This window comes from Muntiacus reevesi, chromosome 3 (assembly GCF_963930625.1).
Source record: "Muntiacus reevesi chromosome 3, mMunRee1.1, whole genome shotgun sequence".
Taxonomy (NCBI): Eukaryota; Metazoa; Chordata; class Mammalia; order Artiodactyla; family Cervidae; genus Muntiacus; species Muntiacus reevesi.
In genome coordinates, this window is record NC_089251.1 from 84,901,197 (window position 1) to 84,917,809 (window position 16,613).

Below are 16,613 nucleotides of genomic sequence, written 5' to 3' on the forward strand. Positions count from 1 at the left end.
CTTTTAATTTCATGGCTGCAATCACCATCTGTAGTGATTTTGGAGCCCAGAAAAATAAAGTCAGCCACTGTTTCCACTGTTTCCTCATCCATTTGCCATGAAGTGATGGGACCAGATGCCATGATCTTAGTTTTCTGAATGTTGAGCTTTAAGCCAACATTTTCACTCTCCTCTTTCACTTTCATCAAGAGGCTCTGTAGTTCTTCTTCACTTTCTTCCATAAGGGTGGTGTCATCTGCATATCTTCTGTAGAAATACTCATCATGTGATAATAATTTTTCAAAAAGCAAAGATAATGTGGTAAGTTCTATGACCCAGTATAAGACCATAAAAGCTAAACTCGATTGAGGCCATGTCTAGATGCCCATCTGCTCAGACTATTTTGGCTGAAATTATTGCAAAACTCTGACATATTATTAGCCCACCAAGCTATATGGTTTGCTAGTTTAAAAATGCATTAATTTTAATTAACCTACTATTTCAGTCACTTATTTCTTAATTTATTCAGGCTAGAAATATGATTTAGTTTACAAGTTGAGTATTTTAGAAAGCATTGCCTTGAATTATTAAATTAAATTTAATACTATTTAATCTGTCTCTTTCATTTTATGACTTTTAATTGACTATTCATTTTTTAAATTTTGGTTCATCAAAAACGAAATCTTTCCTTTTGAACATATAAAATTGGCCCAGTACTTGCTAACTCTCCATGCAAACACTTTTGATTTATGACCTTAACTACTTAAATGAATCTGGATCACTTAATAAATGCCATTTTTTAGATCTAATCACACTTTTAGAAAATATTATGAAATATATAAATTTCTACCAAACTTTATTCTTCAAATTTAGAAAATGTTTTGACAGCTCTCTTCAAAATGCTATCTTCATAAAGAGAGGAAAAATTCTTATGCCTGGCTTCTACAGACTGTAACTTCTAAAATACAATAAGTCCCTTACATATGAATCTTCAAGTTTTGAACTTTCAAAGAAGAGAATGTACACTGGCATGTCCAAACATGTAAGTTAGTTCATATGTCTAACATACATTGTCATATGTGTGCAGCCTCTACAAATGGTTGTGTTTTTGTATACTTTACTGTACAGTACTTTATAGAAGATAGAAGTACAATATCTTTAGTTCAAGCCTAACTTGAGTTTTTACTCAAGCAAGAGTAAAAGCAGCAATGTTGTAGCTGGTACCACTAACAAGTACCAGCTCTTGTACTACACTACTGTACTTTCAAGTTACTGCACTATAACATTAGAAAAAAATTTTATTTAACTTTTGCATTTGCTTTTAATGCATTATTTGTGTGAAATGTATTATAAACCTATCACAGTACAGTACTATATAGCTGTTTGTATTAGTTAGACTAAATTTCTTGGACTTAACGAACAAAATTGGACTTAATGAACATACTCTCAGAACTCGTCTGCACATAAGAGACTTACTGTGATATGAAAATTTACACCAGTAATTTCCTTAGTCAAACTGTGTACTATTGGCATGGTCTATTTTTCAGGGGAGTTGTTCAGTTCGTTTCTGGTTTTAAAATAATAAAGGAAATCATTAATGATCATTCCAACCCATTACATTTTCAAATAACTACATTGTGATTTGGGACAATTCTGTGTGTTGATAGCAAAAACTCTCCATTTCTTACTCTTTGTCTATACCCATGTGTTATACACATACATAACATATATAACACACATGTGCATACCACAAAAGAATACTTATACTTATGTAAACATATATACATTCAGTGATAGCTTGTTCCCACTCTATGTACACGGGTTTATAAGCATATATGCATATATGTAAACAATTAAAATTAAATTTAATTGAACCACAAATATGCATTAAATGGTTAAAAAGCAACTATACCCCAAGGGGGGGGGAAATCAAGAAGTAACAAATATCTTCCATTTAACTATCATAAACCACACCCAGTCATCTCTTGGGTAAGTACATAATGTTCTATGACTTCATCTCTTCCCATTCTCCTGCTCTATAGAACCTTTGGTGTTAGTCTGACACTGGCACTTCCTCTGAAGCCACTGGTTGTAAAGTCACATTTCAGCTCTGTGAGTAAAATGGAATAAGAGAAAAACTAGAGCTCGCAAAACTACAATGATTATAATTTTACAATTTTGGATTCCCTGAACCTGTCTCTGGGAACCGTAATTAATGCAATACATTCGTTAACTTCTCTCAGGGGTAAAAGAAGGACCTAATTGAAATCTTGTAAAGCAGTTTCACAGTGAAATGGAAAGGATATTGGCTTTTATCTCCAGCCCCACCTTTACATTGTCACAGATTATTAATGTTTCATAAAAATATTATGAATCTTCATGTTAATATCCTTACAGTTGATGAATTTAGATCAATAACAACAATTGAATCTTTAATTAGTAGGGTTTAAGAGAATGCTTTTTCTGGCATGAGAAGCTTAAAAATTAGGATCTGAAATGATTCTACAATTAGTGATAGTCATTTTATAATTCTCAAGAACTTCTGGACCAGTATAGATAAATTTAAGACAAAGAAATCACTTTATATTCTAATAATAACAAGCTGATTCATAAAATGATGGTACTGACAGCTTAGATAAAATAAGCTAATTCATTCTTTCCCCATAATTGTTGTGTTTCACATCACTCTGTGAACAATGAAGGTGTGAGTCTCATTTTTAATAATGAAAGATAGTACCTGCTTTTTCAGCTCTCCCTTCTTCTCCTTCTCTTCTCCTCTTTCCTCCTCCTGTTGCTGCTGTGGCAAAATAAGATAACCTAAATTCTGAGCTCTGTTTAAACTGTCTTTTTGAAGAATCTTTACTTATATTGACTAATTTGCCTACACTCATTTAAATGTCTCATATCCAGTAAGTGCCATCACCAAAGGAAGAGCCTTTTATTTATTTTTTTTTATTTTCTATTTAAATTGTTTGTTTATTTTATTTTACAAAATTGTATTGGTTTTGCCATATATTGACTTGAATCTGTCACGGATGTACATGCGTTCCCCATCCTGAACCCCCCTCCCACCTTCCTCCCCATCCCATCCCTCTGGGTCATCCCAGTGCACCAACCCCGAGCATCCTGTATCATGCATCGAACCTGGACTGGCGATTCATTTCACATATGATAATTTACGTTTCAATGCCATTCTCCCATATCATCCCGCCCTCACCCTCTCCCACAGAGTCTAAAAGACTCTTCAATACATCTGTGTCTTTCTTGCTCTGTCGCATACAGGATTATTGTTACCATCTTTCTAAATTCCATATATACGCGTTAGTATACTGTATTGGTGTTTTTCTTTCTGGCTTACTTCACTCTGTATAATAGGTTCCAGTTTCATCCAACTCATTAGAACTGATTCAAATGTATTCTTTGTAATGGCTGAGTAATATTCCAGTGTGTATACGTACCACGCCTTTCTTATTCATTCGTCTGCTGATGGACATCTAGGTTGCTTCCATGTCCTGGCTATTATAAACAGTGCTGCGATGAACATTTGGGGTACACGTGTCTCTTTCAATTCTGGTTTCCTCAGTGTGTATACCCAGCAGTGGGATTGCTGGGTCATATGGTAGTTCTATTTCCAGTTTTTTTAAAGAAATCTCCACACTGTTCTCCATAGCAGCTGTACAAGTTTGCATTCCCACCAGCGGTGTAAGAGGGTTCCCTTTTCTCCACACCCTCTCCAGCTTTTATTGCTTGTAGACTTTTGGTTAGCAGTCATTCTAACTGGCGTGTAATGGTACCTGATTGTGGTTTTGATTTGCATTTCTCTGATAATGAGTGATGTTGAGCATCTTTTCATGTGTTTGTTAGCCATCTGTATGTCTTCTTTGGAGAAATGTCTGTTTAGTTCTTTGGCCCATTTTTTGATTGGGTCATTTATTTTTCTGGAATTGAGTTACAGGAGTTGCTTGTATATTTTTGAGATTAGTTCTCTGTCCATTCCTTAGTTTGCTATTATTTTCTCCCATTCTGAAGGTTGTCTTTTCACTTTGCTTATAGTTTCCTTTGTTGTGCAGAAGCTTTTAACTTTAACTAGGTCCCATTTGTTTATTTTTGCTTTTATTTCCAATATTCTGGGAGATGGGTCATACAGGATCCTGCTGTGGTTAATGTCGGAGAGTGTTTTGCCTATGTTTTACTCTAAGAGTTTTATAGTTTCTGGTCTTACTTTTAGATCTTTAATCCATTTTGAGTTTATTTCTGTGTATGGTGTTAGAAAGTGTTCTAGTTTCATTCTTTTATAAGTGGCTGACCAGTTTTCCCAGCACCACTTGTTAAAGAGATTGTCTTTTCTCCATTGTATATTCTTGCCTCCTTTGTCAAAGATAAGGTGTCCATAGGCGTGTGGGTTTATCTCTAGGCTTTCTATTTTGTTCCATCAATCTATATTTCTGTCTTTGTGCCAGTACCATACTGTCTTGATGACTGTGGCTTTGTAGTAGAGACTGAAGTCAGGCAGGTTGATTCTCCCAGTTCCAGTCTTCTTTCTCAAGATTACTTTGGCTATTTGAGGTTTTTTGTATTTCCATACAAGTTGTGAAATTATTTGTTCTAGTTCTTTGAAAAATACCATTGGTAGCTTGATAGGGGTTGCATTAAATCTATAGATTGCTTTGTGTCATATACTCATTTTCACTATATTGATTCTTCCAATCCATGAGCATGGTATATTTCGCCATCTATTTGCATCCTCTTTGATTTCTTTCATCAGTGTTTTATAGTTGTATATATATAGGTCTTTTGTTTCTTTAGGTAGATTTACTCCTAAGTATTTTATTCTTTTCGTTGCAATGGTGGATGGAATTGTTTCCTTAATTTCTCTGTTTTCTCATTGTTAGTGTGTAGGAATGCAAGGGATTTTTGTGTGTTAATTTTACATCCTCCAACTTTACTACATTCATTGATTAGCTCTAGTTATTTTCTAGTGGAGTCTTTAGGGTTTTCTATGTAGAGGATCATGTCATCTGCAAACAGTGAGAGTTGTACTTCTTCTTTTCCAAGCTGGATTCCTTTTATTTCTTTTTCTGCTCTGATTGCTGTGGCTAAGACTTCCAAGACTATATTGAATAGTAGTCATGAGAGTGGGCACTCTTGTCTTGTTCCTGATTTTAGGGGAAATGCTTTCAACTTTTCACCATTGAGGATAATGTTTGCTGAGGTTTTGTGGTATATAGCTTTTATTATGTTGAGATATATTCCTTCTATTCCTGCTTTCTGGAGAGTTTTTATCATAAATGGATGTTGAATTTTGTCAAGGCTTTCTCTGCATCTATTGAGATAATCATATGGTTTTTATTTTTCAATTTGTTAATGTGGTGTATTACATTGATTGATTTGCGGATATTGATGAATCCTTGCATCCCTGGGATAAAGCCCACTTGGTGATGATGTATGATCTTTTTAATATGTTGTTGGATCCTGTTTGCTAGAATTTTGTTAAGGATTTTTGCATCTATTCATCAGTTCATCAGTGATATTGGCCTATAGCTTTCTTTTCTTTTCTTTTTGGTGGCATCTTTGTCAGGTTTTGGTATTAAGGTGATGGTAGCCTCATAGAATGAGTTTGGAAGTTTACCTTCATCTGCAATTTTCTGGAAGAGTTTGTGTAGGATAGGTGTTAGTTCTTCTCTAAATTTTTGGTAGAATTCAGCTGTGAAGCCGTCTGGTCCTGGGCTTTTGTTTGTTGAAAGATTTCTGATTATAGTTTCAATTTCCGTGCTTGTGATGAGTCTGTTGAGATTTTCTATTTCTTCCTGCTTCAATTTTGGAAAGTTGTACTTTTCTAAGAATTTGTCCATTTTTTCCAAGTTGTCCATTTTATTTTCATATAGCTGCTGATAATAGTCTCTTATGATCCTTTGTATTTCAGTGTTGTCTGTTGTGATTTCTTCATTTTCATTTCTAATTTTGTTGATTTTATTTTTCTCCCTTTGTTTCTTGATGAGTCTGGCTAATGGTTTGTCAATTTTGTTTACCTTCTCAAAGAACCAGCTTTTGGTTTTGTTCATTTTTGCTATGGTCTTTTTGCTTCTTTTGCATTTATTTCTGCCCTAATTTTTAAGATTTCCTTTCTTCTACTAACCCTGGGGTTCATAATTTCTTCCTTTTCAAGTTGCTTTAGGTGTAGAGTTAGTTTATTTACTTGGCTTTTTCTTGTTTCTTGAGGTAAGCCTGTAATGCTATAAACCTTCCCCTTAGCTCTGCTTTTACAGTGTCCCATAGGTTTTGGGTTGTTGTGTTTTCATTTTCATTCATTTCTATGAAGACCATTTTAGCAGAGCTCAAAATCATCAAAGGGATTTCATGCAGTTACTCTAGGATTAATTTACTTAACAAGTATTTGCTGAGCATCTACTGTATGCCAATACTATATACTAGATAATCAGACTTCAGTGTATGAGACAGACCAACCATTCTATTCATGGAATTTGTTTCTTTATTATTCAGTTTATTGCCTAATATCCATACAACTTCTTCTTTAACCTGCAGGTTACTTTAGAATATGTTTCCAAATATATGGGAATTTTCTAGTCATTTTTTTTGTTGTTGTTATTGATTTCTAACTTAATTTCATTGTAGTGTACCCTCTCTGATTTTAATGTCTTGATTGGTGAGATTTACCCAGAATATGGCCAACTTTGGGAAACATTCCATGTGTTCTTCAGAAGAGTGTTTCTTATGCAATTGTATTGACGAGTGCTTAATATATTTCTATTAGGTCATTTATTAGTATTTGTTTTATATTTTCTATATCTTATGTCATTTTTTTCTACTTGTTTTATCAGTTTCTGAGAGAGGCTGATTAACTCCCCTATTCTAATTATTGTGAATTTTTGTTTGAGTCTGTCTTTTAAAAAAATTGTTTAATTTGCTATTAAATTTAAAATTATAATCTCCTAGAGAACTTAGGGGATTTTATTATTATAAAACTTACCTCTTAATTAAATTAATATCTTCTAAATAAGGTCTACTTAACCTGATATAAATATATTAATATAGCTAACCCAGTTTTCTCTTGGTTAGTGGTGCATATTAAGTCTTTCTGTGTTGTGTAACTTATCTGTATCCTATTTTAACTATGTCTATTATTTGTATTATATTGTTGGATTTTATTTAAATTTAAACCCCTTCTTATCTTTAATTGAGCAGCCTATTTGCATTTGGTACAACTATTACTGTATTGAGTTTAAATCTACTCTTTCATAATTTGCTGTCTTGCCTGAGAAATGCCTCTTTTTATCTCTCTTCTTGTCTTCTTTTATATTGATAACATTTCATTACCCCATTTTTTCTTTCTTTGTTTGATAGTTACTCCATGGGTCACATGAGTTGGACACGACTTAACGACTAAACCACCACCACCACATTATTTGTTTTTACTGTTATTCTATGGTTAGCCTAGAAATTATGAATTTTGACATCAAGTTCTAATAAAAATCCATATTTTAATTGTTTGGTAATCATGATATGATTTATTAACCCATTTAACATTTTAATATAATAGTTTATTACTTATATTAAGCATTTTATTATGTTTTTGTTACATTTTAGAGAATTGGGGGTTTCATATTATATGTAAATAACTTTTTGAGTGTTGGAAATGGATAGTTAAATACAAAATATCTATATTTAAGAATAAGCTTACAATACATAAGTTGCCATGAAAACCAGGATTAGATCTACTTTTCCCCTCTTACTAGAGAACTGTGAGAGGTCATATCGAAAATATGACATTAATTTTCATTTCTTATATGAAAGCTCAATATCCTATCAACATTTCTAAGTAAATAGACACAATCCCAATGAGTTTGAACATTCAATTAAATGATTATAAAGATAATTTTAAAGGTTATTGTAGAAAATAGTATTACGTGGTCATAATGAATGATTTTTAGAAATGTTCTCAGTTTAAAAAAAAAAAAAATCTTGTTGTGTTCCAGGCATGGGTTGGAAAAGAATTTCCAGACATGCAGCAGAATGAAAGAAGAATAAAGTTTATTAGAGTGGGAAGGGGAGAGTCGCTGACAGGGCAGCTGGTTGGCTTCCTGATAGTCAGGGAGAGCCGACATTGAACAGGGGTTCTTGATTCATTGTTACACCCTGTGTGTAAAGAACGGGATAGGGGACTTGCAGGTCATTTGCTGATTGGATGAGGTAGGTATCTTGGAGGGAGCAGGTGGAGAGGAAAGCAAATATCTTCTCTCTATAGGGAAAAGGAGGGGAGCCAGTTATACTGGTCAGGAGGACCTGGAATTCATTAATAGTTACAACATTGAGGATGGGAGAGAAGGTTAATAAGGGTCTGGTTTTTCCATTCCTGCATTCCAAGACCTTTTTCAGTTTTATCTGCTCTTGCATTCCAAGACCTTCCTTGGTTTCATCTGCTCTTTTGTCCTTGGGTCACCACAAAACTTTGGCAAGAATTTGGTTATAGTTTTCAAGTAGGCTAATAGAAAACTTCCAGAAATGTCACCATGTAATCTGGTGAAAGACTAGAGATCTCTTCAAGAAAATTAGAGATACCAAGGGAATATTTCGTGCAAAGATGGGCTCAATAAAGGACAGAAATTGTAGGGACCTAACAGAAGCAGATGATATTAAGAAGAGGTGGCAAGAATACACAGAAGAACTATACAAAAAAATCTTCACAACCCAGATAATCACGATGGCGTGATCACTCACCTAGAGCCAGACATCCTGGAATGTGAAGTCAAGTGGGTCTTAGGAAGCATCACTATGAACAAAGCCAGTGGAGACGATGGAATTCCAGTTAAGCTATTTCAAATCCTGAAAGATGATGCTGTGAAAGTGCTGCACTCAATTTGTCAGCATATTTGGAAAACTCAGCAGTGGCCACAGGACTAGAAAAGTCAGTTTTCATTCCAATCCCAAAGAAAGGCAATCCCAAAGATTGTCCAAACCACCACACAATTGCACTCATGTCACATGCTAGTAAAGTAATGCTCAAATTTCTCCAAGCCAGGCTTCAGCAATATGTGAACCATGAAATTCCAGATGTTCAAGCTGGTTTTAGAAAAGGCAGAGGAACCAGAGATCAAATTGCCAACATCTGCTGGATCATCAAAAAAGCAAAATAGTTCCAGAAAAACTATTTCTGCTTCATTGACTATGTCAAACAATTTGACTGTGTGGATCACAATAAACTGTGGAAAATTCTGAAAGAGATGGGATTACCAGACCACTTGACCTGGCCCTTGAGAAACCTGTATGCAGGTCAGGAGTCAACAGTTAGAACTGGACATGGAACAACAGACTGGTTCCAAATAGGAAAAGGAGTACGTCAAGACTGTATATTGTCACTCTGCTTATTTAACTTATATGCAGAGTACATCATGAGAAATGCTGGGCTGAATGAAGTACAAGCTAGAATCAAGATTGCTGGGAGAAATATCAATAACCTCAGATCTGCAGATGACATCACCCTTATGGCAGAAAGTGAAGAAGAACTAAAGGGCTTCTTGATGAAAATGAAAGAGGAGAGTGAAAAAGTTGGCTTAAAACTCAACATTCAGCAAACTAAGATCATGGCATCTGGTCCCATCACCTCATGGGAAATAGATGGGGAAACAGTGGAAACAGTGGCTGACTTTATTTTTCCGGGCTCCAAAGTCACTGCAGATGGTGACTGCAGCCAAGGAATTAAAAGACCCTTATTCCTTGGAAGGAAGTTATGACCAACTTAGACAGCATATTAAAAAGCAGAGACTTTACTTTGTCAACAAAGGTTCATCTAGTCAAGGCTATGGTTTTTCTAGCAGTCATGTATGGATGTGAGAGTTGGACTATAAAGAAAGCTGAGTGCCAAATAATTGATGCTTTTAAACTGTGGTGTTGGAGAAGACTCTTGAGAGTTCCTTGGACTGCAAGGAGACCCAACCAGTCCATCCTAAAGGAGATCAATCCTAGGTGTTCATTGGAAGGACTGATGTTGAAGCTGAAACTCCAATACTCTGGCCACCTGACACAAAGAGCTGACTCATTTGAGAAACCCTGATGCTGGGAAAGATTGAGGACAGGAGGAAAAGGGGACGACAGAGGATGAGATGTTTGGATGGCATCACCAACTCAATGGACATGGGTTTGGGTGGTCTCTGGGAGTTGGTGATGAATAGGGAGGCCTGGTGGGCTGCAGTTCATGGGGTCACAAAGAGTTGGACACATTGAGCTACTGAGCTAAACTGAATTGAATTTGGTATACAATTGAGGGTATATTTTTAATTTTTCCAAAAGTATTATCTTGGTAAAATATTATTTGTGGAGCAAGACAACCGTATACTGTAGCAGATTCTGCTGTTGTCCTGCCTGTGACCTCTCTACCTCAGCATTTTAGTGCATTTCTGAGGTTTTCCAATGGCTACTATTTGAATCTCTTTACCTGAAGCTGAGTCTCTGACTGTTGAAGCTTAAATTTATTTAGTGCACTGCAGATTTGTTATCACAGAAAAGTAATGGCTTACCAAAACAGCCTTCAACAAATAACTGATCTGACTTGGTGTATAAATACTACAAATATCCCAGTTTCCTCACCCATCTGGGGAAATGACTTTGAGATTTCTCCCTCAAAGAGAGAAATCTTTGAGATACTTAAAGCTCCCTCTGCCCAAGTAGATAATTTGTTTGACAATGTATCCTTTATTATCTCATTCTCTTTCCTGGTACAATGACTACTTTGTTACTGTGTTTCCTGAAATACTCACTAGTTTAATTGTGAGTACTGTCACTTCAATTATTTTCTAGGACTCACCTTCTGGGGAAACCAAAATTAAGATAATTGTCACTAGAAGTGGTTTTAGAAAGCAGATCTTCAGGATAAAATTCTGAAATTTGATCACTCACTGGCTAGAGACCTCTAGGACCCCATTACTGGTAGTAAGTAGGTAATGATAGCAAGCCAAATGCTGCAGCATTGCAATAACCAAGACTCTTACCTGTGGTGAATTAGGAGAAAAGTAGAATGAAATGTACTGGTTTGTATAATATTTTGAGATATGGAGCCATAATTATTATAAGAATATTGAGGCTTACTGGTCATTAAATAATAAAAAGAAACAAACAGTCAAGTCAACCCATGCCATCATCAACACAAAATATGACTAGGCAAGTCACAAGGTTATAGCAGGATTAAAGAGCCTCATTTCTTGCAAGGTATAAAGAAAGCTAAAGTCACATCCTGGTAAGTCTTCTATACTCAAGTCAGAGCCCTGACAAAGAAAGAGTGAGACTTTAAGACCTTAGATGAAATACCTAAGAAGACCGTTTCAGAGAACCTTGAGACCTGAGATTTTCCAGAACACTCTAGGCTAGCAGAAATGGCACACTCTTCTTATTAGACAATCACTGTATTTCTTTTTCTGGACACCACGCAAAGACTTCACTTGAGGCAGATGTCCTGTACAATCATGTTTCCTTCCTTGTTTCCTCCTCCAGAGTTGCTCCTAATGCTTTTACACCAGTAATTATAATTATGACTCAGCATGGTCCAAATGGGGAAGTACTACACCTGTCATATCAATTACCAATGGTTGCATAACAGATTACTACAATCTTAGCAACTCTAAACAACAGGGCATATATGTGTGTTCAGTCGCTCAGTTGTGTCCGACTCTTTGCAATCCTATGAAGTGTAGCCCACCAGGCTCCTCTGTCCACGGGAGTTTTTCTGGGCAGGAATAATGAAGTGGGTTTCCACTTCTTCCTCCATGATATCTTCCTGACCGGGGATCAAGCCCACATCTCCTGCACTGCAGGCAGATTCATTACTGCTGAGCCACTGGGGAAGCCCTCTGTATGTCAGTCTAGTCATAGTTTAGCTGTATCATCTTGTTTGTTTCTACATGGTTGCTATCAAAGTAACACTGAAGCTAGAGCTTCAATCTCAACTGAGGCTTTATTGAGGAAGAAATTTCTTCCAAGCTCATATAGTTTTTGGAAGTGCTCTGATTTTTTAGGCTGCTGAACCATAGTTTTGTAAGGACATTACCTGGCTTATAAAATAACAACCACACACACACACACACACACACACACACACACACATGTTATAAAACCATAGAAACAAATGATCAAGATGCCTATGTCAACTATCCAAGGTGAAATCACAACCATATATCAGTTTTCAGGGAGTCTATTCCAAAAGAGGCCACATTCTCTTGAAGAATACTCCAAAAAGCAAAGCAAGTATAAATAACACCAAATCCCATAGTCTTTCCTCAAAGGATCTAGAGAAAGTTACCAGGACCTGCTTCTGTATATTGAAACCTGGTAGACACAGAGTCTGAACTAACTACATCCTGGGGAAACCAAAGTGTCATCATACACCCTTAGTTAGAATTCAAACACACGGAGGCCAGGAATACTTGCCTTCACTCATCTTATTGTGGATTTAATGGTTCCACGGAGCCCTCACCTCTGAACCTTAGCGGCATCTGTCAGCCCATGAATGCATAGTCAGGATGAATATGCATACTGAATTGGTAGAACTCTTGTTCTTATAATCTGACCTGTGGATGTGTGCAATAATGGTAGGAAAATTCAAGTAAAATCACCCTGAAACTTCCTCCTTTCATGCAAGTTAGTAAACCAAAGCAATATTGCATCCCAGATAGAAGAGCAAAGTGGCAGAGACCTAAACATATGTATAGGAGGGATGTTATTTATTTTAAGTCTTATTTACTTGACCAGTCTGTATTCATTTCTATTCAAAAACAAAGAAAAATCAAGCACAGCAAATAATAGTGAGTAATATCTACTTAACCAGGTGTTATTTCAAATTGCATCTGCTTTGCCAGATATGTGACTTTACTGGAACAGATCTGTACAGCCTTTAGCACTTGATATACAGTTTTTGATCTAGCAAATGTGCCCTGCCCCCAGTACTAATCAGGAAAGAGAATTAGAAGCAGTTTACACTTGCTTGGAATCGATGGTACTATATGCTCAGAGTCTTTCCCCAAAACAGCATTAACCCTACTGATTTTAGCCAAACATAGTGAGAAAAAAATCATATCATTTGGCTACTATATAAAATGCATAGCTGGTTCTTTATAATAATGTCATCATGCTAATTGGACCTAATAAATAGGAAATACCAAGTACTTTGCATGACATGTGCCCCAGAGAGTGGGAGAAAAACCTATATTATGTAACCTAGACTTATGGAGCTCACAAATAAGGAATTATTTTTAGAAATCTGGTAACTCATGCGTATCAGGACTTTCCCACCAAAATTAAAGGACAAGTTATTACACCTTGAACCTCTTATGATTATCAAACAGTCACTTTACTTGGTAGGCTGCTATAGATTTTCAGGACAGCATATAAAGACTTAGTAACACTGGTCACATCCATTTATTGGGTGACTCAGAAATCTGTTAGGTTTGAGTGGGTCCAGAGGATTCTGCATTACTCTCAGGCTGTCATATGAGCATCCCAGCAACTCTGTCTATAAGGACACATGGAGTTCATGGTACTGGAAGCATCCATCTTAGAAAAGGATATCATGTGGAATCTTTATCATAGAGTATATTTGAAGCAGAGAGCTACTAACCATTGGGAAAGCAGCTTCTGACATTTTCTGGACCCTGACAGAGATTGAGAAGCTAGTGTCTATTAAGGGCCAGGACTACAACTGGTAATTTCATTTGAACAGGGAATTATCCACCTATCAAGTAATAACATAATTTCATATAATGAAAAGAATACATGTATGATTAGGTTTGAAGAAGATCAGAGACCATAAGTAATTTACAAAAGAGCTGGACCAGACTACAAGTTGACCTAATGTCTTTGCTCCGACTTCTCTACCTCAGCTCACATTTATAACATGATAGGGAATTCCTTATTCCCAAGTGTGGATATAACACAGTCCAAATTCATAGAAATGTTGAACTGCTGTAGGTAAAAACATTTATGTTAATCAAAAGCAGACTATCACAGGAATGGCTTCAAAGATTTTACTGTAAGGAAATCCTTCCACCAGGCAGAGCAGATGCCATAGGTCATCCATTTGATGTAAAAGGAGACAAATAAATTCCTGGGCAGAGACAAATGGCCTGTTTGTTGGTCAAGAACCTGGAGAGAGCAAAACTGGAAAATGGAGATTTAAAGAAAAAAATGTACATTTTTCAATAAGAAAGTAAACACAATTCAGGGATCTTTGTGTCTCACCGCACTGCTCACCAAGAATATTCATCACAGAGAAAATAAACAGACAACTGGCCAAATATACACATACAGTGGTGATTAGATATTCTCAGACTCAGTCACCCCAGTGTTTGCATAATAATCCCATGAATGGAGTTCCCAGAGTGAGAGAGCGGGAGGCTGTGTATATGACTTTCGTCATGGGTTCCTTGGCATTAAGAAAATCCTAGCCGGTGCTGCAGCAGAATGTATGATCTATGAGCTTAGCTTAGACTGATGCTGACCCCTGCATATTATGGTTCTTCCTGTTAGCTCAATGGGTATCAATTTAATATTTCTAATCTCCTAATTAACCCTTCTCTGACCTGCTTTGAAAAACTGGAACTTAACCCTATTAAGTTTTTATTTGGCCAGCTAATACAATGTTTAGCTTTGTCAACAGGACGTGCTGGAATCACTGTAATACTCTAACAAGAGAGGGACCCCTCTCCTTGGTACTTGTGTACTTTTATTTTCTGATGATGTGGCTCCCAAGAAGTCAGTGTGCCAGAAGTCTAGTGATAAACACCCTCCAATGGTTTCTTGGCTACTTTAAAGGTCTTTCCTTACCAACAGTTCAAGACCTTACCCTCTGACAAATTTATTCTTCATGACCTGCAGCATATGTATATGGTAGTCACATTTTCTTTACTGGAGTTTGAATCTTAGCCTGGGTGCTGTTGTCTCATATGTTCCCAGTTCCCTTCTGTTCACTCTCGCAGCCCTACACATAGTAGCAAGTCTTTTTTTTACTCTCTTTGATAGTTAAAAATGTTTTATATCAAATTTTCCTTATTTAAGTTACTACTGTGATTTCTATATCCTGACTGGATCCTGATCAATTCACACGCCATCCCTCAAAGAAGCTAACCAAGTACTTTTTTCTAGTTAACTACGCTATTTCCTTTTCATGATGGATGGACAATGATTCTCCCTTACTGAGATGCTTACAATTCCCAGATTAAAGTTTGTGTTTCCTCTTTTCCTTGCCTTGGACACAACACTACTGAAAAATTTCACAAGTTCAACAAGGAAGACTTAACTAAAAACTACTGTAATATTTATTTCGGATCTTCAAAGATGATGCTGTTAAAGTGCTGCACTCAATATGCCAGCAAATTTGGAAAACTCTGCAGTGGCCATGGGACTAGAAAAGGTCAGTTTTCATTCCAATCCCAAATAAAGGCAATGCCAAAGAATGCTCAAACTACTGCACAATTGAACTCATCTCACATGCTAGCAAAGTAATGCTCAAAATTCTCCAAGTCAGGTTTCAACAGTATGTGAACCATGAATTTCCAGATGTTCAAGCTGGATTTAGAAAAGGCAGAGGACCCAAGACCAAATTGCCAACATCCACTGGATCATCAAAAAAACAAGAGAGTTCCAGAGAAACATCTACTTATGTTTCATTGAATGCGTCAAAGCCTATGACTGTATGGATCACCACAAATTGTGGAAAATTCTTAAAGAGAAGGGAATACCACATCACCTGAACTGCCTCTTGAGAAATCTGTATACAAGTCAGGAAGCAATAGTTAGAACTGGACATGGAAAAAGACACTGGTTCCAAATCGGGAAAAGCATATATCAAGACTGTATATTGTCACCTTATTTATTTAATTTATATGCAGAGTATGTCATGAGAAATGCTGGGCTGGATGAAGTACAAGCTGGAATCAAGATTGCTGGGAGAAATATCAATAACCTCAGATATGCAGATGACACCATCCTTATGGCAGAAAGCAAAGAAGAACAAAAGAGCCTCTTGATGAAAGTGAAAGAGGAGAGTGAAAAAGTTGGCTTAAAACTCAACATTCAGAAAACTTTAAGATCATGGCATCTGGTCTGTTAGGTAGTTAGAATAGGAAAAAGGAGTCCAGAATGGCAGTGGCTAAAAAACAAAAAAGAGAGAACCCTGCAAAAATAGAACAAAGGAAGGTCCGAGAACCTGCATGAGGACCTCAGGTAGAACAAATAGCACTCCTGGCTAGCCCAATTTACATACGGAAGGCCCAGGGGGAGGGAAAAAACATAAAAAAGAGGAGCCAAAGAGCCTAGGGTCTCTCTCTCCCTCATGCTCGTGCACTCTATTTTTTTCTCTCTCTCTTCTCTTTGCATCTTTTGGGTCCACATGCTCTCAAGCTTCAAGAATGTATTTTCCTTTTATTTCCTAATAAAACTGAGCTGCAACACTGATCTGTCCAAGAGCTATAACACGGTCTGTCTGAGAGCTGTGACATGCCAAGGGCTTTAATGTCCGTCGCTTCAAATTTTTTGAGATGATACAGAACTGAGGACTATCTCACTCTCCTGACATCAATGGTGCTGTGATTTGGATTTAATGTGGCTGTAACAACCTTGTCATGGCCCCCGCA